The sequence below is a fragment of the Bombina bombina genome, chromosome 5, assembly GCF_027579735.1.
Source record: "Bombina bombina isolate aBomBom1 chromosome 5, aBomBom1.pri, whole genome shotgun sequence".
NCBI classification, from domain to species: domain Eukaryota; kingdom Metazoa; phylum Chordata; class Amphibia; order Anura; family Bombinatoridae; genus Bombina; species Bombina bombina.
The window spans coordinates 39,350,710-39,378,214 of NC_069503.1; the positions used below are offsets into that span (position 1 = coordinate 39,350,710).

At 32.7% G+C, this 27,505-nt stretch overlaps 1 protein-coding gene across 1 annotated transcript in view; it reads left to right on the top strand.

Annotated features, from left to right (window-relative positions):
• Positions 1–27,505, top strand: part of LOC128659783 (gastrula zinc finger protein XlCGF26.1-like) — a 126,928-nt gene that overhangs the window by 64,337 nt on the left and 35,086 nt on the right. Inside the window, exon 2 of the mRNA XM_053713356.1 lies at positions 11,573–12,123. The gene's annotated coding sequence lies outside the window, so the exon portion shown is untranslated. The remainder of the gene's footprint in view (positions 1–11,572; positions 12,124–27,505) is intronic.

Consider the following 27,505-nt stretch of genomic DNA (forward strand, 5'->3'; position numbering starts at 1 on the left):
AAAGCCTGGGTACATTTACACACAGATGTACTTATTAAATCACACTATAAAGCCTGGGTACATTTACAGACACATATGTACTTATTAAATCACACTATAAAGCCTGGGTACATTTACACACAGATGTACTTATTAAATCACACTATAAAGCCTGGGTACATTTACACACAGATGTACTTATTAAATCACACTATAAGCCTGGGTACATTTACACACAGATGAACGTATTAAATCACACTATAAGCCTGGGTACATTTACACACAGATGTACTTATTAAATCACACTATAAAGCCTAGGTACATTTACACACAGATGTACTTATTAAATCACACTATAAGCCTGGTTACATTTACACACAGATGTACTTATTAAATCACACTATAAAGCCTAAGTACATTTACACACAGATGTGCTTATTAAATCACACTATAAAGCCTGGGTACATTTACACACAGATGTACTTATTAAATCACACTATAATGCTGGGGTACATTTACACACAGATATGTACTTATTAAATCACAATATAAAGCCTGGATACATTTACACACCAATGTACTTATTAAATCACACTATAAAGCCTGGGTACATTTACACACAGATGTCTACTTATTAAATCACACTATAAAGCCTGGGTACATTTACACACAGATATGTACTTATTAAATCACAATATAAAGCCTGGATACATTTACACACAGATGTACTAATTAAATCACACTATAAAGCCTGAGTATATTTACACACATGTACTTATTAAATCACACTATAAAGCCTGGGTACATTTACACACAGATGCACCCAGGCTTTATAGTGTGATTTAATAAGTACATCTGTGTGTAAATGTACCCAGGCTTTATAGTGTGATTTAATAAGTACATATGTGCGTAAATGTACCCAGGCTTTAAAGTGTGATTTAATAAGTACATATGTGCGTAAATGTACCCAGGCTTTATAGTGTTATTTATTTGGTACATCTGTGTGTAAATGTACCCAGGCTTTATAGTGTGATTTAATAAGTACATTTACACACAGATGTGTACTTATTAAATCACACTATAATGCCTGGGTAAATTTACACACTGATGTGTACTTATTAAATCACACTATAAAGCCTGGGTACATTTACACACAGATGTTCTTATTAAATCACACTATAAAGCCTGGGTACATTTACTCACAGATGTTCTTATTAAATCACACTATAAAGCCTGGTTACATTTACACACAGATGTGTACTTATTAAATCACACTATAAAGCCTGGGTACATTTACACACAGATGTACTTATTAAATCACACTATAAGCCTGGGTACATTTACACACAGATGTTCTTATTAAATCACACTATAAAACCTGGGTACATTTACTCACAGATGTACTTATTAAATCACACTATAAAGCCTGGGTACATTTACACACAGATGTACTTATTAAATCACACTATAAAGCCTGGGTACATTTACACAAAGATGTACTTATTAAATCACACTATAAAGCCTGGGTACATTTACAGACACATATGTACTTATTAAATCACACTATAAAGCCTGGGTGCATTTACACACAGATATGTACTTATTAAATCACACTATAAAGCCTGGGTACATTTACACACAGATATGTACTTATTAAATCACACTATAAAGCCTGGTTACTTTTACACACAGATGTGTACTTATTAAATCAAACTATAAAGCCTGGGTACATTTACACACAGATGTACTTATTAAATCACACTATAATGCATGGGTAAATTTACACACTGATGTGTACTTATTAAATCACACTATAAAGCCTGGGTACATTTACACACAGATGTACTTATTAAATCTCACTATAAAGCCTGGGTACATTTACACACAGATGTACTTATTAAATCACACTATAAGCCTGGGTACATTTACACACAGATGAACTTATTAAATCACACTATAAGCCTGGGTACATTTACACACAGATGTACTTATTAAATCACACTATAAAGCCTAGGTAAATTTACACACAGATGTACTTATTAAATCACACTATAAGCCTGGGTACATTTACACACAGATGTACTTATTAAATCACACTATAATGCCGGGGTACATTTACACACAGATATGTACTTATTAAATCACACTATAAAGCCTGGTTACATTTACACACAGATGTGTACTTATTAAATCAAACTATAAAGCCTGGGTACATTTACACACAGATGTACTTATTAAATCACACTATAAAGCCTGGGTACATTTACACACAGATGTACTTATTAAATCACACTATAATGCCTGGGTAAATTTACACACTGATGTGTACTTATTAAATCACACTATAAAGCCTGGGTACATTTACACACAGATGTTCTTATTAAATCACACTATAAAGCCTGGGTACATTTACTCACAGATGTACTTATTAAATCACACTATAAAGCCTGAGTACATTTACACACAGATGTACTTATTAAATCACACTATAAAGACTGGGTACATTTACAGACACATATGTACTTATTAAATCACACTATAAAGCCTGGGTGCATTTACACACAGATATGTACTTATTAAATCATACTATAAAGCCTGGGTACATTTACACACAGATATGTACTTATTAAATCACACTATAAAGCCTGGTTACATTTACACACAGATGTGTACTTATTAAATCAAACTATAAAGCCTGGGTACATTTACACACAGATGTACTTATTAAATCACACTATAAAGCCTGGGTACATTTACACACAGATGTACTTATTAAATCACACTATAAAGCCTGGGTACATTTACACACAGATGTACTTATTAAATCACACTATAAGCCTGGGTACATTTACACACAGATGAACGTATTAAATCACACTATAAGCCTGGGTACATTTACACACAGATGTACTTATTAAATCACACTATAAAGCCTAGGTACATTTACACACATATTTACTTATTAAATCACACTATAAGCCTGGGTACATTTACACACAGATGTACTTATTAAATCACACTATAAGCCTGGGTACATTTACACACATATGTGCTTATTAAATCACACTATAAAGCCTGGGTACATTTACACACAGATGTACTTATTAAATCACACTATAATGCCGGGGTACATTTACACACAGATATGTACTTATTAAATCACAATATAAAGCCTGGATACATTTACACACCAATGTACTTATTAAATCACACTATAAAGCCTGGGTACATTTACACACAGATGTGTACTTATTAACCCCTTAAGGACAAGGCCATTTTTCAATTTCTTTCCCTTAAGGACCAAGGCTATTTTTACATTTCTGCGGTGTTTGTGTTTAGCTGCAATTTCCCTCTTACTCATTTACTGTACCCACACATATTATATACCGTTTTTCTCGCCATTAAATGGACTTTCTAAAGACACCATTATTTTCATCATATTTTACAATTTACCATAAAAAAAATTATAAAATATGATGAAAAAATGGAAATAAACACACGTTTTCTAACTTTGACCCCCAAAATCTGTTGCACATCTACAACCACCAAAAAACACCCATGCTAAATAGTTTCTAAATTTTGTCCTGAGTTTAGAAATACCCAATGTTTACATGTTCTTTGCTTTTTTTGTAAGTTATAGGGCAGTAAGTACAAATACCACTTTGCTATTTCCAAACCATTTTTTTTCAAAATAAGCGATAGTTATATTAGAACACTGATATCTGTCTGGAATCCCTGAATATCCCTTGACATGTATATTTTTTTTTTAGTAGACATCCCAAAGTATTGATCTAGGCCCATTTTGGTCTATTTCATGCCACCATTTTACCGCCAAATGCGATCAAATAAATAAAATTGTTCACTTTTTCACAAACTTTTTCACAAATATCAGGTTTCTCACTGAAATTGTTTACAAACAACTTGTGCAATTATGGCACAAATGGTTGTAAATGCTTCTCTGGGATCCCCTTTGTTTAGAAATAGCAGACATATATGGCTTTGGCGTTGCTTTTTGGTAATTAGAAGGCCGCTAAATGCCGCTGCGCCCCACATTTGTATTAGGCCCAGCAGTGAAGGGGTTAATTAGGTAGCTTGTATGGAGCTTGTAGGGTTAATTTTAGCTTTAGGGTAGTGTAGTAGACAACCCAAAGTATTGATCTAGGCCAATTTTGATATGTTTCATGCCACCATTTCACCGCCGAATGCGATCAAATAAAAAAAATTGTTCACTTTTTCACTAACTTTGGGTTTCTCACTGGAATTATTTACAAACAGCTTGTGCAATTATGGCACAAATGGTTGTAAATGCTTCTCTGGGATCCCCTTTGCTCAGAAATAGCAGACATATATGGCTTTGGCATTGCTTTTTGGTAATTAGAAGGCCGCTAAATGCCGCTGCGCACCAAACTTGTATTATGCCCAGCAGTGACAGGGTTAATTAGGTAGCTTGTAGGGAGCTTGCAGGGTTAATTTTAGCTTTAGTGTAGAAATCAGCCTCCCACCTGACACATCCCACCCCCTGATCCCTCCCAAACAGCTCTCTTCCCTCCCCCACCCCACAATTTTCCCCGCCATCTTAAGTACTGGCAGAAAGTCTGCCAGTACTAAAATAAAAGTTTTAATTTGTTTTTTTTATTATTTAAAAAAATAATAATGATATTCTGCTGTGTAGGATCCCCCCCTTAGCCCCCAACCTGCCTGATCCCCACCAAAGAGCTCTCTAACCCTCCCCCCACTAACTATTAGTAACCATTTTGGGTACTGGCAGCTGTCTGCCAGTACCCACTTTGCAAAATAACTTTTTTTTTTTTATTTAAACCTAACATTTTCTGTAGTGTAGCTGCCCCCCTCCATACCCTACACCCTCCCCCTCCCAGATCACCCCCAGATCACTCCTTGATCACCCCTCCACCCCACCACCCTCTTCCAGCCCAAAAAAATTCACATAATTGTGTTAGATCGCGATCGATATTGAGGCATCACTGCAATACCTTGAAAGCGGCTGGAAGCGATCAGGATCGCTTCCAGTCGCTTGAAACCCTTAACGACGTACAGGGTACGTCTCTGGTCTTTAAAGACCAGTTTGTGTAAGACGTACCCTGTACGACATGCGTCGTTAAGGGGTTAAATCACACTATAAAGCCTGGGTACATTTACACACAGATATGTACTTATTAAATCACACTATAAAGCCTGGGTACATTTACACACAGATGTACTTATTAAATCACACTATAAGCCTGGGTACATTTACACACAGATGTACTTATTAAATCACACTATAAAGCCTGGGTACATTTACACACCAATGTACTTATTAAATCACACTATAAAGCCTGGGTACATTTACACACAGATGTGTACTTATTAAATCACACTATAAAGCCTGGGTACATTTACACACAGATATGTGCTTATTAAATCACAATATAAAGCCTGGATACATTTACACACAGATGTACTAATTAAATCACACTATAAAGCCTGGGTATATTTACACACATATGTACTTATTAAATCACACTATAAAGCCTGGGTACATTTACACACAGATGCACCCAGGCTTTATAGTGTGATTTAATAAGTACATCTGTGTGTAAATGTACCCAGGATTTATAGTGTGATTTAATAAGTACATATGTGTGTAAATGTACCCAGGCTTTATAGTGTGATTTAATAAGTACATTTACACACAGATGTACTTATTAAATCACACTATATAGCCTGGGTACATTTACACACAGATGTACTTATTAAATCACACTATAATGCCTGGTTACATTTACACACAGATGTGTACTTATTAAATCAAACTATAAAGCCTGGGTACATTTACACACAGATGTACTTATTAAATCACACTATAAAGCCTGGGTACATTTACACACAGATGTACTTATTAAATCACACTATAAAGCCTGGGTACATTTACACACAGATGTACTTATTAAATCACACTATAAGCCTGGGTACATTTACACACAGATGTTATTATTAAATCACACTATAAAGCCTGGGTACATTTTTTTACAGATGTACTTATTAAATCACACTATAAAGCCTGGGTACATTTACACACAGATACGTACTTATTAAATCAAACTATAAAGCCTGGATACATTTACACACAGATGTACTTATTAAATCAAACTATAAAGCCTGGGTACATTTACACACAAATGTACTTATTAAATCAAACTATAAAGCCTGGGTACATTTACACACAGATGTACTTATTAAATCACACTATAAAGCCTGGGTATATTTACACACAGATGTACTTATTAAATCACACTATAAAGCCTGGATACATTTACACACATATGTACTTAATAAATCACACTATAAAGCATGGGTACATTTACACACAGATGTACTTATTAAATCACAGTATAAAGCATGGGTACACTTACACACAGATGTACTTACTAAATCACACTATAAAGCCTCTGTACATTTACACACAGATGTACTTATTAAATCACACTATAAAGCCTGGGTACATTTAGACACAGATGTACTTATTAAATTACACTATAAAGCATGGATACATTTACACACAGATGTACTTATTAAATCACACTATAAAGCCTGGGTACATTTACATGCAAATGTGTACTTATTAAATCACAGTGTAAAGCATGGGTGCATTTACACACAGATGTACTTATTAAATCACACTATAAAGCCTGGGTACATTTACACACAGATATGTACTTATTAAATCACACTATAAAGCCTGGGTACATTTACATACAGATGTATACTTACTAAATCACACTATAAAGCCTGGGTACATTTACACACAGATGTACTTATTAAATCACACTATAAAGCCTGGGTACATTTACACACAGATATGTACTTATTTAATCACACTATAAAGCCTGTGTACAGTTACACACAGATGTACTTATTAAATCACACTATAAAGCCTGGGTACATTTACACACAGATACGTACTTATTAAATCAAACTATAAAGCCTGGATACATTTACACACAGATGTACTTATTAAATCAAACTATAAAGCCTGGGTACATTTACACACAAATGTACTTATTAAATCAAACTATAAAGCCTGGGTACATTTACACACAAATGTACTTATTAAATCAAACTATAAAGCCTGGGTACATTTACACACAGATGTACTTATTAAATCACACTATAAAGCCTGGGTACATTTACACACAGATGTACTTATTAAATCACACTATAAAGCCTGGGTACATTTACACACAGATGTACTTATTAAATCACACTATAAAGCCTGGGTACATTTACACACAGATGTACTTATTAAATCACACTATAAAGCCTGGGTACATTTACACAGAGATGTGTACTTATTAAATCACACTATAAAGCCTGGGTACATTTACACACAGATATGTACTTATTAAATCACAATATAAAGCCTGGATACATTTACACACAGATATGTACTTATTAATCACACTATAAAGCCTGGGTATATTTACACACATATGTACTTATTAAATCACACTATAAAGCCTCTGTACATTTACACACAGATGCACCCAGGCTTTATAGTGTGATTTAATAAGTACATCTGTGTGTAAATGTAACCAGGCTTTATAGTGTGATTTATTAAGTGCACATCTGTGTGTAAATGTAACCAGGCTTTATAGTGTGATTTAATAAGTACATATGTGCGTAAATGTACCCAGGCTTTATAGTGTGATTTAATAAGTACATATGTGCGTAAATGTACCCAGGCTTTATAGTGTGATTTAATAGGTACATCTGTGTGTAAATGTACCCAGGCTGTATAGTGTGATTTAATAAGTACATTTACACACAGATGTACTTATTAAATCACACTATAAAGCCTGGGTACATTTACACACAGATGTACTTATTAAATCACACTATAAAGCCTGGGTACATTTACACACAGATGTACTTATTAAATCACACTATAAAGCCTGGGTACATTTACACACAGATGTACTTATTAAATCACACTATAATGCCTGGGTAAATTTACACACTGATGTGTACTTATTAAATCACACTATAAAGCCTGGGTACATTTACACACAGATGTTCTTATTAAATCACACTATAAAGCCTGGGTACATTTACTCACAGATGTACTTATTAAATCACACTATAAAGCCTGGGTACATTTACACACAGATGTACTTATTAAATCACACTATAAAGACTGGGTACATTTACAGACACATATGTACTTATTAAATCACACTATAAAGCCTGGGTACATTTACACACAGATATGTACTTATTAAATCACACTATAAAGCCTGGGTACATTTACACACAGATATGTACTTATTAAATCACACTATAAAGCCTGGTTACATTTACACACAGATGTGTACTTATTAAATCAAACTATAAAGCCTGGGTACATTTACACACAGATGTACTTATTAAATCACACTATAAAGCCTGGGTACATTTACACACAGATGTACTTATTAAATCACACTATAAAGCATGGGTACATTTACACACAGATGCACTTATTAAATCACACTATAAGCCTGGGTACATTTACACACATATGTTCTTATTAAATCACACTATAAAGCCTGGGTACATTTACTCACAGATGTACTTATTAAATCACAATATAAAGCCTGGGTACATTTACACACAGATGTACTTATTAAATCACAATATAAAGCCTGGGTACATTTACACACAGATGTACTTATTAAATCACACTATAAAGCCTGGGTACATTTACACACAGATGTACTTATTAAATCACACTATAAAGCCTGGGTACATTTACAGACACATATGTACTTATTAAATCACACTATAATGCCTGGGTGCATTTACACACAGATATGTACTTATTAAATCACACTATAAAGCCTGGGTACATTTACACACAGATGTACTTATTAAATCACACTATAAAGCCTGGATACATTTACACACAGATGTATTTATTAAATCACACTATAAAGCCTGATTTTTACCTCCAACCATTAGTAAAAAATATGAAGGCATATATTAAAGATACAACGGAGGTAATTAGAAGGTTTGAGGGCAAACAATGGGAAGAGGATATGTGTTGGCTAACTTGCGACGTTGCTTCCTTATACACGTGTATACCTCATACTAGTGGCACAAACGAGATAAAAGAGGAACTCTCAAAATGGTCAATTCCGATGAAACATATATCTTTTTTAATTGATAGCATTAATTTTATCTTACATCATAACTATTTTATGTTTGAAGATAAATATTATCTACAGACCCAAGGCACAGCGATGGGGACAACATTTGCCCCATCCTATGCCAATCTCTATGTAAATGCGTTCGAGAATAAATACATTTGGCATAATAATCCATTTTTAAGTAATATAGTATCATATGGTAGATACATAGATGATGTCATCATCCTGTGGAAAGGGGATTTGACAGAAATAGATAATTTTATGAAACATATTAATAGTAATGATTTTAATTTAACTTTTACAAATGCATGTTCGAAAGATAAAATAGAATTTTTAGATTTGGTATTGTTTACAGATAACACAGGTAAAATAGCAGTAAAAAACTATCGAAAAAGCACAGATCGAAATAGTTATATACAAGCCAAAAGCGCACATAAAAAATCATGGTTGGATAATGTTCCATACAGTCAATTTTTAAGAATAAAAAGAAACTGTACACATGAAAATGACTTTGAAATGGAAGCAAAAATATTAGAAGAAAATTTCTTAGAAAAAGGCTATGAACCAAAACTAATACAAGCTGCAAAAAATAGGGCTATTGCAAAAGAGAGAAATATAAATATCAAATTAGACAAACCAAATGCAATAGGGTCTCTTATACATAACAAATTAATAGAACCAGTGAAACTAGATCCACCAAGATTCATAACAACTTTCAATGGAGGTTCAAAAAGTTTAGAAAAGATAATTAAAAAACATTGGCCATTACTTCAATTAGATCCTGTTTTAGGGCCATCATTGGGGGACAAACCAACTATTAATTATAGGAAAGGCAAAAGCCTTAAGAATATTCTTGCTCCAAGTAAAATAAAACCTATTATTAAAAATAAGGGTAGTGAAACCGGGACCGAAAAAATAGAAAAAATAGGAACTACTTGGTTGAGTGAATGGAAGGGAACCATGAGATATGGAAAACCCCGCTGCAACATGTGTAAACATGTCAATAGAGCCCCTACATTTTCAAATAGCTCATTAACTGAAACTTTTAACATTTCATTTAGAAGCAACTGTGAATCTATTTATGTTGTATATTTATTACAATGTGGGTGTGGCCTACTTTATGTGGGCCGCACAAAACGTCAAATAAGACGGCGAGTGAATGAACACATATATAATATAGAAAAAAAGATGACAAATCACAGTGTTCCCAAACATTTTTTGGAATGTCACAGACACAACCCTAGTTCTCTCAAAGTTCAAGTTATAGATAGAGTCCCTATAACTAAATCTAATCGTCTTTTAGCACTAAGAAAGTTGGAGACCAAGTGGATCTATAAATTAAATACATTACAACCACATGGTCTTAATATAGACATAGACGTAGCAGCATTTATATAAAAACCTATAAAAACCTATGAGATTAAGATTTTAATTCATTTTTTATATATATTATTAATATTATTATTTTTAGATTTAATCAATTTTTTACTTTTTAATTTTACTTAATATTATAATAACATGTTTTTATTGTGGAAAATTAGATTAAAATTTTATAAAATAAGATTAGATCAAATATAAATATAGGTATGAAATTCATTGTGTGATAGATTTTGTGTATTATGTGTGTATGTTCAAATAATACTTGTTCAACATGTGTTTTTAAATAATCCCATCATGATTTAAATAATAATTTTATTATGATCTAAATTTATAGATATAGATATTTATAATAAGGTACACACCAGGTTGTAACATATTTAAAAATTCAGGGGAAGGAGCATAAAATAAAAGGCCAATATATAATGTGACATCAATAATACCAATAATATTTTTGCATATAGAGATACATATATATACATACATATACGTTTCTACAAAGCAACCTTGGGTATTTGAAAATAAAAACAATATATAAAAAACAATAAACAAAAAATAAAAAATAAAAGATGTAATCTTTAATTAGGTATAGAATTTATGCTCTGATATTAAACAGGAAATATAACCCAATTATAACAAAATTTGATTTAGAGTCATTTTTTTCTAATAACCCTGTGACAACAAAATAGATCGCTAATATTTCTGATGAAAAACATAATATGTTATAGTTTGGTGATACACGTTAGTTACATATTGTTTTTTTATAATAAGGTATACTTCGATTATTTTCGCATAACATTTACTGCTGAGGAATGGCAGTGTTTTTGTGCTTTTTTGTGCTGTTTTGTTTCTTTACTGTTATGTGGCTAACAAATATGCATATGGAGTATGGCATTTGGTATAGAGAATACTCCCTTTAGCATTAGGTGAGCTAATGGTGTGTAACAACACAGAGGAGAGATATGGACGCTATGATTGGCTGGATAGACACACCTACAAATTTAATTGGACGCTTGCCTTTTAAAACTTAGGGCGGAAAGAAGAAAAAACATATTTGATCTTATCCTTTGAAAAAGCCCAGCCGCTGACTGGGGGAAACGCGTTAGGAACCGGCAAACAGGTCCGACGCTCAGACTCCAATTTGATCCGCTCCACCCCATTGACAGACAGGCAGTTAGCAAGGGCATCCGGAAAGCCCTGCTACAGAAGCCGGTATCTTGCATCAACATCCGGGGACGCTGACTCTTCCTAGGCAGCAGTGTGGAGCGGCTATACAAGCGGAGGAAAGAGAGTTGAACTCTGATTTGCCTTTTTAATCTTACTTCTAGTAAGTGCATTAATTTATGTGTGCTAATGTTGCTAATAAAAATCTACACTTGAATCCTTTGTGCGCTCTCTCTCTTTTTCTATTTACATGTATCACTATCCCTACGACTGAGGTTTGGATTCACCCTGTCTGATTGGAGCTGCACAGAACGGGACTCAAGTTTACACTCATTTTAAAGGGACATATCTCATTGCACTGGTTGTTTCACTTTCTGCAAAAGAAAGTAATGAGAATGGTCATGGGAAACCATTAGAGGTACTGTGGAATATAAATAGTGTGCAATATATATTTTTGACCCGCAGGTGTTTTTCTGACACACCCTTCTTAACCTAAGGTCAAGTGAATCTATATTTTATATTTTGTATTTTTATGTTTTTTCAATGAGTATTTATATCATTTTGTTAAATTAAGGTGCTGTTCTCTATATACATTTTTTGCTCTATATATAATTCTTGCTTTATCTATATACATTTGTAGTTATATCGAAGGTGCTATTGTGAATTTATATTTTGATCAATTTTTACATTTTTATCAATTTTTTATACAATTAACTTTTATGTGATTTTAGAATTTTTTAGAATTTTTTATATATATATTATTTATATTTATCATACACTCATCACTGTGAAGATCTACATACAGTTATAGTCCTTGTGGATACTAAGTCAGTTCATATAGCGCAATTCACTTTTTTCTTTGTTGCATTTACACACAGATGTACTTATTAAATCACACTATAAAGCACTATAAAGCCTAGGTACATTTACACACAGATGTACTTATTAAATCACACTATAAGCCTGGGTACATTTACACACAGATGTACTTATTAAATCACACTATAAAACCTAAGTACATTTACACACAGATGTACTTATTAAATCACACTATAAGCCTGGGTACATTTACACACAGATGTACTTATTAAATCACACTATAAGCCTGGGTACATTTACACACAGATGTACTTATTAAATCACACTATAAGCCTGGGTACATTTACACACAGATGTACTTATTAAATCACACTATAAGCCTGGGTACATTTACACACAGATGTACTTATTAAATCACACTATAAAGCCTGTGTACATTTACACACAGATGTACTTATTAAATCACACTATAAAGCCTGGGTACATTTACACACAGATGTGTACTTATTAAATCACACTATAAAGCCTGGATACATTTACACACAGATGTACTTATTAAATCACACTATAAAGCCTGGGTACATTTACACACAGATGTGCTTATTAAATCACACTATAAAGCCTGGGTACATTTACACACAGATGTACTTATTAAATCACACTATAATGCCGGGGTACATTTACACACAGATATGTACTTATTAAATCACAATATAAAGCCGGGATACATTTACACACCAATGTACTTATTAAATCACACTATAAAGCCTGGGTACATTTACACACAGATGTGTACTTATTAAATCACACTATAAAGCCTGGGTACATTTACACACAGATATGTACTTATTAAATCACAATATAAAGCCTGGATACATTTACACACAGATGTACTAATTAAATCACACTATAAAGCCTGGGTATATTTACACACATATGTACTTATTAAATCACACTATAAAGCTTGGGTACATTTACACACAGATGTACTTATTAAATCACACTATAAAGCCTCGGTACATTTACACACAGATATGTACTTATTAAATCACACTATAAAGCCTGGGTACATTTACACACAGATATGTGCTTATTAAATCACACTATAAAGACTGGGTACATTTACACACAGATGTACTTATTAAATCACACTATAAAGACTGGGTACATTTACACACAGATGTACTTATTAAATCACACTATAAAGCCTGGGTACATTTACACACAGATGCACCCAGGCTTTATAGTGTGATTTAATAAGTACATCTGTGTGTAAATGTACCCAGGCTTTATAGTGTAATTTAATAAGTACATATCTGTGTGTAAATGTACCCAGGATTTATAGTGTGATTTAATAAGTACAGATGTGCGTAAATGTACCCAGGCTTTATAGTGTTATTTATTAGGTACATCTGTGTGTAAATGTACCCAGGCTTTATAGTGTGATTTAATAAGTACATTTACACACAGATGTACTTATTAAATCACACTATATAGCCTGGGTACATTTACACACAGATGTACTTATTAAATCACACTATAATGCCTGGGTAAATTTACACACTGATGTGTACTTATTAAATCACACTATAAAGCCTGGGTACATTTACACACAGATGTACTTATTAAATCACACTATAAAGCCTGGGTACATTTACACACAGATGTACTTATTAAATCACACTATAAAGCCTGGGTACATTTACACACAGATGTACTTATTAAATCACACTATAAAGCCTGGATACATTTACACACATATATACTTATTAAATCACACTATAAAGCCTGGGTACATTTACACACAGATGTACTTATTAAATCACACTATAAAGCCTGGGTACATTTACACACAGATATACTTATTAAATTACACTATAAAGCCTGGGTACATTTACACACAGATATACGTATTAAATCACACTCTAAAGCCTGGTTACATTTACACACTGATGTGTACTTATTAAATCACACTATAAAGCCTGGGTACATTTACACACAGATGTACTTATTAAATCACACTATAAAGCCTGGGTACATTTACACACAGATGTACTTATTAAATCACACTATAAGCCTGGGTACATTTACACACAGATGCACTTATTAAATCACACTATAATGCCTGGGTACATTTACACACAGATGTACTTATTAAATCACACTATAAGCCTGGGTACATTTACACACAGATGTACTTATTAAATCACACTATAAAGCCTAGGTACATTTACACACAGATGTACTTATTAAATCACACTATAAGCCTGGGTACATTTACACACAGATGTACTTATTAAATCACACTATAAAGCCTAGGTACATTTACACACAGATGTACTTATTAAATCACACTATACGCCTGGGTACATTTACACACAGATGTATTTATTAAATCACACTATAAAGCCTGGGTACATTTACACACAGATGTACTTATTAAATCACACTATAAGCCTGGGTACATTTACTCACAGATGTACTTATTAAATCACACTATAAAGCCTGGGTACATTTACACACAGATGTACTTATTAAATCACACTATAAAGCCTGGGTACATTTACACACAGATGTACTTATTAAATCACACTATAAAGCCTGGGTACATTTACAGACACATATGTACTTATTAAATCACACTATAAAGCATGGGTGCATTTACACACAGATGTGTACTTATTAAATCAAACTATAAAGCCTGGGTACATTTACACACAGATGTACTTATTAAATCACACTATAAAGCCTGGGTAAATTTACACACTGATGTGTACTTATTAAATCACACTATAAAGCCTGGGTACATTTACACACAGATATGTACTTATTAAATCACACTATAAAGCCTGGTTACATTTACACACAGATGTGTATTTATTAAATCAAACTATAAAGCCTGGGTACATTTACACACAGATGTACTTATTAAATCACACTATAAAGCCTGGGTACATTTACACACAGATGAACTTATTAAATCACACTATAAAGTCTGGGTACATTTACACACAGATGTACTTATTAAATCACACTATAAAGCCTGGGTACATTTACACACAGATGAACTTATTAAATCACACTATAAGCCTGGGTACATTTACACACAGATGTACTTATTAAATCACACTATAAAGCCTAGGTACATTTACACACAGATGTACTTATTAAATCACACTATAATGCCGGGGTACATTTACACACAGATATGTACTTATTAAATCACAATATAAAGCCTGGATACATTTACACACCAATGTACTTATTAAATCACACTATAAAGCCTGGGTACATTTACACACAGATGTGTACTTATTAAATCACACTATAAAGCCTGGGTACATTTACACACAGATATGTACTTATTAAATCACAATATAAAGCCTGGATACATTTACACACAGATGTACTAATTAAATCACACTATAAAGCCTGGGTATATTTACACACATATGTACTTATTAAATCACACTATAAAGCCTGGGTACATTTACACACAGATGTACTTATTAAATCACACTATAAAGCCTCGGTACATTTACACACAGATATGTACTTATTAAATCACACTATAAAGCCTGGGTACATTTACACACAGATGTACTTATTAAATCACACTATAAAGCCTGGGTACATTTACACACAGATGTACCCAGGCTTTATAGTGTGATTTAATAAGTACATCTGTGTGTAAATGTACCCAGGCTTTATAGTGTGATTTAATAAGTACAGATGTGCGTAAATGTACCCAGGCTTTATAGTGTTATTTATTAGGTACATCTGTGTGTAAATGTACCCAGGCTTTATAGTGTGATTTAATAAGTACATTTACACACAGATGTACTTATTAAATCACACTATATAGCCTGGGTACATTTACACACATATGTACTTATTAAATCACACTATAAAGCCTGGGTACATTTACACACTGATGTGTACTTATTAAATCACACTATAAAGCCTGGGTACATTTACACACAGATGTACTTATTAAATCACACTATAAAGCCTGGGTACATTTACACACAGATGTACTTATTAAATCACACTATAAAGCCTGGGTACATTTACACACAGATGTACTTATTAAATCACACTATAAAGCCTGGATACATTTACACACATATATACTTATTAAATCACACTATAAAGCCTGGGTACATTTACACACAGATGTACTTATTAAATCACACTATAAAGCCTGGGTACATTTACACACAGATATACTTATTAAATTACACTATAAAGCCTGGGTACATTTACACACAGATATACTTATTAAATCACACTATAAAGCCTGGTTACATTTACACACTGATGTGTACTTATTAAATCACACTATAAAGCCTGGGTACATTTACACACAGATGTACTTATTAAATCACACTATAAAGCCTTGGTACATTTACACACAGATGTACTTATTAAATCACACTATAAGCCTGGGTACATTTACACACAGATGAACTTATTAAATCACACTATAAGCCTGGGTACATTTACACACAGATGTACTTATTAAATCACACTATAAAGCCTAGGTACATTTACACACAGATGTACTTATTAAATCACACTATAAGCCTGGGTACATTTACACACAGATGTACTTATTAAATCACACTATAAAGCCTAAGTACATTTACACACAGATGTGCTTATTAAATCACACTATAAAGCCTGGGTACATTTACACCCAGATGTACTTATTAAATCACACTATAATGCCGGGGTACATTTACACACAGATATGTACTTATTAAATCACACTATAAAGCCTGGTTACATTTACACACAGATGTGTACTTATTAAATCAAACTATAAAGCCTGGGTACATTTACACACAGATGTACTTATTAAATCACACTATAAAGCCTGAGTACATTTACACACAGATGTACTTATTAAATCACACTATAAAGCCTGGGTACATTTACACACAGATGTACTTATTAAATCACACTATAAAGCCTGGGTACATTTACACACAGATGTACTTATTAAATCACACTATAAAGCCTGGGTACATTTACACACAGATGTACTTATTAAATCACACTATAAAGCCTGGGTACATTTACACACAGATGAACTTATTAAATCACACTATAAGCCTGGGTACATTTACACACAGATGTACTTATTAAATCACACTATAAAGCCTAGGTACATTTACACACAGATGTACTTATTAAATCACACTATAATGCCGGGGTACATTTACACACAGATATGTACTTATTAAATCACAATATAAAGCCTGGATACATTTACACACCAATGTACTTATTAAATCACACTATAAAGCCTGGGTACATTTACACACAGATGTGTACTTATTAAATCACACTATAAAGCCTGGGTACATTTACACACAGATATGTACTTATTAAATCACAATATAAAGCCTGGATACATTTACACACAGATGTACTAATTAAATCACACTATAAAGCCTGGGTATATTTACACACATATGTACTTATTAAATCACACTATAAAGCCTGGGTACATTTACACACAGATGTACTTATTAAATCACACTATAAAGCCTCGGTACATTTACACACAGATATGTACTTATTAAATCACACTATAAAGCCTGGGTACATTTACACACAGATGTACTTATTAAATCACACTATAAAGCCTGGGTACATTTACACACAGATGCACCCAGGCTTTATAGTGTGATTTAATAAGTACATCTGTGTGTAAATGTACCCAGGCTTTATAGTGTGATTTAATAAGTACATATCTGTGTGTAAATGTACCCAGGATTTATAGTGTGATTTAATAAGTACAGATGTGCGTAAATGTACCCAGGCTTTATAGTGTTATTTATTAGGTACATCTGTGTGTAAATGTACCCAGGCTTTATAGTGTGATTTAATAAGTACATTTACACACAGATGTACTTATTAAATCACACTATATAGCCTGGGTACATTTACACACATATGTACTTATTAAATCACACTATAATGCCTGGGTAAATTTACACACTGATGTGTACTTATTAAATCACACTATAAAGCCTGGGTACATTTACACACAGATGTACTTATTAAATCACACTATAAAGCCTGGGTACATTTACACACAGATGTACTTATTAAATCACACTATAAAGCCTGGGTACATTTACACACAGATGTACTTATTAAATCACACTATAAAGCCTGGATACATTTACACACATATATACTTATTAAATCACACTATAAAGCCTGGGTACATTTACACACAGATGTACTTATTAAATCACACTATAAAGCCTGGGTACATTTACACACAGATATACTTATTAAATTACACTATAAAGCCTGGGTACATTTACACACAGATGTACTTATTAAATCACACTATAAAGCCTAGGTACATTTACACACAGATGTACTTATTAAATCACACTATAAGCCTGGGTACATTTACACACAGATGTACTTATTAAATCACACTATAAAGCCTAGGTACATTTACACACAGATGTACTTATTAAATCACACTATACGCCTGGGTACATTTACACACAGATGTATTTATTAAATCACACTATAAAGCCTGGGTACATTTACACACAGATGTACTTATTAAATCACACTATAAGCCTGGGTACATTTACTCACAGATGTACTTATTAAATCACACTATAAAGCCTGGGTACATTTACACACAGATGTACTTATTAAATCACACTATAAAGCCTGGGTACATTTACACACAGATGTACTTATTAAATCACACTATAAAGCCTGGGTACATTTACAGACACATATGTACTTATTAAATCACACTATAAAGCATGGGTGCATTTACACACAGATGTGTACTTATTAAATCAAACTATAAAGCCTGGGTACATTTACACACAGATGTACTTATTAAATCACACTATAAAGCCTGGGTAAATTTACACACTGATGTGTACTTATTAAATCACACTATAAAGCCTGGGTACATTTACACACAGATGTGTACTTATTAAATCAAACTATAAAGCCTGGGTACATTTACACACAGATGTACTTATTAAATCACACTATAAAGCCTGGGTACATTTACACACAGATGTACTTATTAAATCACACTATAAAGTCTGGGTACATTTACACACAGATATGTACTTATTAAAGGACACTATAAAGCCTGGGTACATTTACACACAGATATGCACTTATTAAATCACACTATAAAGCCTCGATACATTAACACACAGATGTACTTATTAAATCACACTATAAAGCCTGGGTACATTTACACACAGATATGTACTTATTAAATCACACTATAAAGCCTGGGTACATTTACACACAGATGAACTTATTAAATCACACTATAAGCCTGGGTACATTTACACACAGATGTACTTATTAAATCACACTATAAAGCCTAGGTACATTTACACACAGATGTACTTATTAAATCACACTATAAAGCCTGGGTACATTTACACACAGATATGTACTTATTAAATCACAATATAAAGCCTGGATACATTTACACACCAATGTACTTATTAAATCACACTATAAAGCCTGGGTACATTTACACACAGATGTGTACTTATTAAATCACACTATAAAGCCTGGGTACATTTACACACAGATATGTACTTATTAAATCACAATATAAAGCCTGGATACATTTACACACAGATGTACTAATTAAATCACACTTTAAAGCCTGGGTATATTTACACACATATGTACTTATTAAATCACACTATAAAGCCTGGGTACATTTACACACAGATGTACTTATTAAATCACACTATAAAGCCTCGGTACATTTACACACAGATATGTACTTATTAAATCACACTATAAAGCCTGGGTACATTTACACACAGATGTACTTATTAAATCACACTATAAAGCCTGGGTACATTTACACACAGATGCACCCAGACTTTATAGTGTGATTTAATAAGTACATCTGTGTGTAAATGTACCCAGGCTTTATAGTGTGATTTAATAAGTACATATCTGTGTGTAAATGTACCGAGGCTTTATAGTGTGATTTAATAAGTACAGATGTGCGTAAATGTACCCAGGCTTTATAGTGTTATTTATTAGGTACATCTGTGTGTAAATGTACCCAGGCTTTATAGTGTGATTTAATAAGTACATTTACACACAGATGTACTTATTAAATCACACTATATAGCCTGGGTACATTTACACACATATGTACTTATTAAATCACACTATAATGCCTGGGTAAATTTACACACTGATGTGTACTTATTAAATCACACTATAAAGCCTGGGTACATTTACACACAGATGTACTTATTAAATCACACTATAAAGCCTGGGTACATTTACACACAGATGTACTTATTAAATCACACTATAAAGCCTGGGTACATTTACACACAGATGTACTTATTAAATCACACTATAAAGCCTGGATACATTTACACACATATATACTTATTAAATCACACTATAAAGCCTAGGTACATTTACACACAGATGTACTTATTAAATCACACTATAAGCCTGGGTACATTTACACACAGATGTACTTATTAAATCACACTATAAAGCCTAGGTACATTTACACACAGATGTACTTATTAAATCACACTATACGCCTGGGTACATTTACACACAGATGTATTTATTAAATCACACTATAAAGCCTGGGTACATTTACACACAGATGTACTTATTAAATCACACTATAAGCCTGGGTACATTTACTCACAGATGTACTTATTAAATCACACTATAAAGCCTGGGTACATTTACACACAGATGTACTTATTAAATCACACTATAAAGCCTGGGTACATTTACACACAGATGTACTTATTAAATCACACTATAAAGCCTGGGTACATTTACAGACACATATGTACTTATTAAATCACACTATAAAGCATGGGTGCATTTACACACAGATGTGTACTTATTAAATCAAACTATAAAGCCTGGGTACATTTACACACAGATGTACTTATTAAATCACACTATAAAGCCTGGGTAAATTTACACACTGATGTGTACTTATTAAATCACACTATAAAGCCTGGGTACATTTACACACAGATATGTACTTATTAAATCACACTATAAAGCCTGGTTACATTTACACACAGATGTGTATTTATTAAATCAAACTATAAAGCCTGGGTACATTTACACACAGATGTACTTATTAAATCACACTATAAAGCCTGGGTACATTTACACACAGATGAACTTATTAAATCACACTATAAAGTCTGGGTACATTTACACACAGATGTACTTATTAAATCACACTATAAAGCCTGGGTACATTTACACACAGATGAACTTATTAAATCACACTATAAAGCCTGGGTACATTTACACACAGATGAACTTATTAAATCACACTATAAGCCTGGGTACATTTACACACAGATGTACTTATTAAATCACACTATAAAGCCTAGGTACATTTACACACAGATGTACTTATTAAATCACACTATAATGCCGGGGTACATTTACACACAGATATGTACTTATTAAATCACAATATAAAGCCTGGATACATTTACACACCAATGTACTTATTAAATCACACTATAAAGCCTGGGTACATTTACACACAGATGTGTACTTATTAAATCACACTATAAAGCCTGGGTACATTTACACACAGATATGTACTTATTAAATCACAATATAAAGCCTGGATACATTTACACACAGATGTACTAATTAAATCACACTATAAAGCCTGGGTATATTTACACACATATGTACTTATTAAATCACACTATAAAGCCTGGGTACATTTACACACAGATGTACTTATTAAATCACACTATAAAGCCTCGGTACATTTACACACAGATATGTACTTATTAAATCACACTATAAAGCCTGGGTACATTTACACACAGATGTACTTATTAAATCACACTATAAAGCCTGGGTACATTTAATAAGTACATCTGTGTGTAAATGTACCCAGGCTTTATAGTGTGATTTAATAAGTACATCTGTGTGTAAATGTACCCAGGCTTTATAGTGTTATTTATTAGGTACATCTGTGTGTAAATGTACCCAGGCTTTATAGTGTGATTTAATAAGTACATTTACACACAGATGTACTTATTAAATCACACTATATAGCCTGGGTACATTTACACACATATGTACTTATTAAATCACACTATAATGCCTGGGTAAATTTACACACTGATGTGTACTTATTAAATCACACTATAAAGCCTGGGTACATTTACACACAGATGTACTTATTAAATCACACTATAAAGCCTGGGTACATTTACACACAGATGTACTTATTAAATCACACTATAAAGCCTGGGTACATTTACACACAGATGTACTTATTAAATCACACTATAAAGCCTGGATACATTTACACACATATATACTTATTAAATCACACTATAAAGCCTGGGTACATTTACACACAGATGTACTTATTAAATCACACTATAAAGCCTGGGTACATTTACACACAGATATACTTATTAAATTACACTATAAAGCCTGGGTACATTTACACACAGATATACTTATTAAATCACACTATAAAGCCTGGTTACATTTACACACTGATGTGTACTTATTAAATCACACTATAAAGCCTGGGTACATTTACACACAGATGTACTTATTAAATCACACTATAATGCCGGGGTACATTTACACACAGATATGTACTTATTAAATCACACTATAAAGCCTGGTTACATTTACACACAGATGTGTACTTATTAAATCAAACTATAAAGCCTGGGTACATTTACACACAGATGTACTTATTAAATCACACTATAAGCCTGGGTACATTTACACACAGATGAACTTATTAAATCACACTATAAGCCTGGGTACATTTACACACAGATGTACTTATTAAATCACACTATAAAGCCTAGGTACATTTACACACAGATGTACTTATTAAATCACACTATAAGCCTGGGTACATTTACACACAGATGTACTTATTAAATCACACTATAAAGCCTAAGTACATTTACACACAGATGTGCTTATTAAATCACACTATAAAGCCTGGGTACATTTACACCCAGATGTACTTATTAAATCACACTATAATGCCGGAGTACATTTACACACAGATATGTACTTATTAAATCACACTATAAAGCCTGGTTACATTTACACACAGATGTGTACTTATTAAATCAAACTATAAAGCCTGGGTACATTTACACACAGATGTACTTATTAAATCACACTATAAAGCCTGAGTACATTTACACACAGATGTACTTATTAAATCACACTATAAAGCCTGGGTACATTTACACACAGATGTACTTATTAAATCACACTATAATGCCTGGGTAAATTTACACACTGATGTGTACTTATTAAATCACACTATAAAGCCTGGGTACATTTACACACAGATGTTCTTATTAAATCACACTATAAAGCCTGGGTACATTTACTCACAGATGTACTTATTAAATCACACTATAAAGCCTGGGTACATTTAGACACAGATGTACTTATTAAATCACACTATAAAGACTGGGTACATTTACAGACACATATGTACTTATTAAATCACACTATAAAGCCTGGGTACATTTACACACAGATATGTACTTATTAAATCACACTATAAAGCCTGGGTACATTTACACACAGATATGTACTTATTAAATCACACTATAAAGCCTGGTTATATTTACACACAGATGTGTACTTATTAAATCAAACTATAAAGCCTGGGTACATTTACACACAGATGTACTTATTAAATCACACTATAAAGCCTGGGTACATTTACACACAGATGTACTTATTAAATCACACTATAAAGCCTGGGTACATTTACTCACAGATGTACTTATTAAATCACACTATAAAGCCTGGGTACATTTACACACAGATGTACTTATTAAATCACACTATAAAGCCTGGGTACATTTACACACAGATGTACTTATTAAATCACACTATAAAGCCTGGGTACATTTACAGACACATATGTACTTATTAAATCACACTATAAAGCATGGGTGCATTTACACACAGATGTGTACTTATTAAATCAAACTATAAAGCCTGGGTACATTTACACACAGATGTACTTATTAAATCACACTATAAAGCCTGGGTAAATTTACACACTGATGTGTACTTATTAAATCACACTATAAAGCCTGGGTACATTTACACACAGATGTGTACTTATTAAATCACACTATAAAGCCTGGTTACATTTACACACAGATGTGTACTTATTAAATCAAACTATAAAGCCTGGGTACATTTACACACAGATGTACTTATTAAATCACACTATAAAGCCTGGGTACATTTACACACAGATGTACTTATTAAATCACACTATAAAGCCTGGGTACATTTACACACAGATGCACCCAGGCTTTATAGTGTGATTTAATAAGTACATCTGTGTGTAAATGTACCCAGGCTTTATAGTGTGATTTAATAAGTACATATCTGTGTGTAAATGTACCCAGGATTTATAGTGTGATTTAATAAGTACAGATGTGCGTAAATGTACCCAGGCTTTATAGTGTTATTTATTAGGTACATCTGTGCGTAAATGTACCCAGGCTTTATAGTGTGATTTAATAAGTACATTTACACACAGATGTACTTATTAAATCACACTATATAGCCTGGGTACATTTACACACATATGTACTTATTAAATCACACTATAATGCCTGGGTAAATTTACACACTGATGTGTACTTATTAAATCACACTATAAAGCCTGGGTACATTTACACACAGATGTACTTATTAAATCACACTATAAAGCCTGGGTACATTTACACACAGATGTACTTATTAAATCACACTATAAAGCCTGGGTACATTTACACACAGATGTACTTATTAAATCACACTATAAAGCCTGGATACATTTACACACATATATACTTATTAAATCACACTATAAAGCCTGGGTACATTTACACACAGATGTACTTATTAAATCACACTATAAAGCCTGGGTACATTTACACACAGATATACTTATTAAATTACACTATAAAGCCTGGGTACATTTACACACAGATATACTTATTAAATCACACTATAAAGCCTGGTTACATTTACACACTGATGTGTACTTATTAAATCACACTATAAAGCCTGGGTACATTTACACACAGATGTACTTATTAAATCACACTATAAAGCCTTGGTACATTTACACACAGATGTACTTATTAAATCACACTATAAGCCTGGGTACATTTACACACAGATGAACTTATTAAATCACACCATAAGCCTGGGTACATTTACACACAGATGTACTTATTAAATCACACTATAAAGCCTAGGTACATTTACACACAGATGTACTTATTAAATCACACTATAAGCCTGGGTACATTTACACACAGATGTACTTATTAAATCACACTATAAAGCCTAAGTACATTTACACACAGATGTGCTTATTAAATCACACTATAAAGCCTGGGTACATTTACACCCAGATGTACTTATTAAATCACACTATAATGCCGGGGTACATTTACACACAGATATGTACTTATTAAATCACACTATAAAGCCTGGTTACATTTACACACAGATGTGTACTTATTAAATCAAACTATAAAGCCTGGGTACATTTACACACAGATGTACTTATTAAATCACACTATAAAGCCTGAGTACATTTACACACAGATGTACTTATTAAATCACACTATAAAGCCTGGGTACATTTACACACAGATGTACTTATTAAATCACACTATAATGCCTGGGTAAATTTACACACTGATGTGTACTTATTAAATCACACTATAAAGCCTGGGTACATTTACTCACAGATGTACTTATTAAATCACACTATAAAGCCTGGGTACATTTAGACACAGATGTACTTATTAAATCACACTATAAAGACTGGGTACATTTACAGACACATATGTACTTATTAAATCACACTATAAAGCCTGGGTACATTTACACACAGATATGTACTTATTAAATCACACTATAAAGCCTGGGTACATTTACACACAGATATGTACTTATTAAATCACACTATAAAGCCTGGTTACATTTACACACAGATGTGTACTTATTAAATCAAACTATAAAGCCTGGGTACATTTACACACAGATGTACTTATTAAATCACACTATAAAGCCTGGGTACATTTACACACAGATGTACTTATTAAATCACACTATAAAGCCTGGGTACATTTACACACATATGTACTTATTAAATCACACTATAAAGCCTGGGTACATTTACAGACACATATGTACTTATTAAATCACACTATAAAGCCTGGGTGTATTTACACACAGATATGTACTTATTAAATCATACTATAAAGCCTGGGTACATTTACACACAGATGAACTTATTAAATCACACTATAAAGCCTGGGTACATTTACACACAGATGTACTTATTAAATCACACTATAAAGCCTGGGTACATTTACACACAGATGTACTTATTAAATCATACTATAAAGCCTGGGTACATTTACACACAGATGTACTTATTAAATCACACTATATAGCCTGGGTACATTTACACACAGATGTACTTATTAAATCACACTATAATGCCTGGGTAAATTTACACACTGATGTGTACTTATTAAATCACACTATAAAGCCTGGGTACATTTACACACAGATGTACTTATTAAATCACACTATAAAGCCTGGGTACATTTACACACAGATGTACTTATTAAATCATACTATAAAGCCTGGGTACATTTACACACAGATGTACTTATTAAATCACACTATAAAGCCTGGATACATTTACACACATATATACTTATTAAATCACACTATAAAGCCTGGGTACATTTACACACAGATGTACTTATTAAATCACACTATAAAGCCTGGGTACATTTACACACAGATATACTTATTAAATTACGCTATAAAGCCTGGGTACATTTACACACAGATGTACTTATTAAATCACACTATAAAGCCTGGGT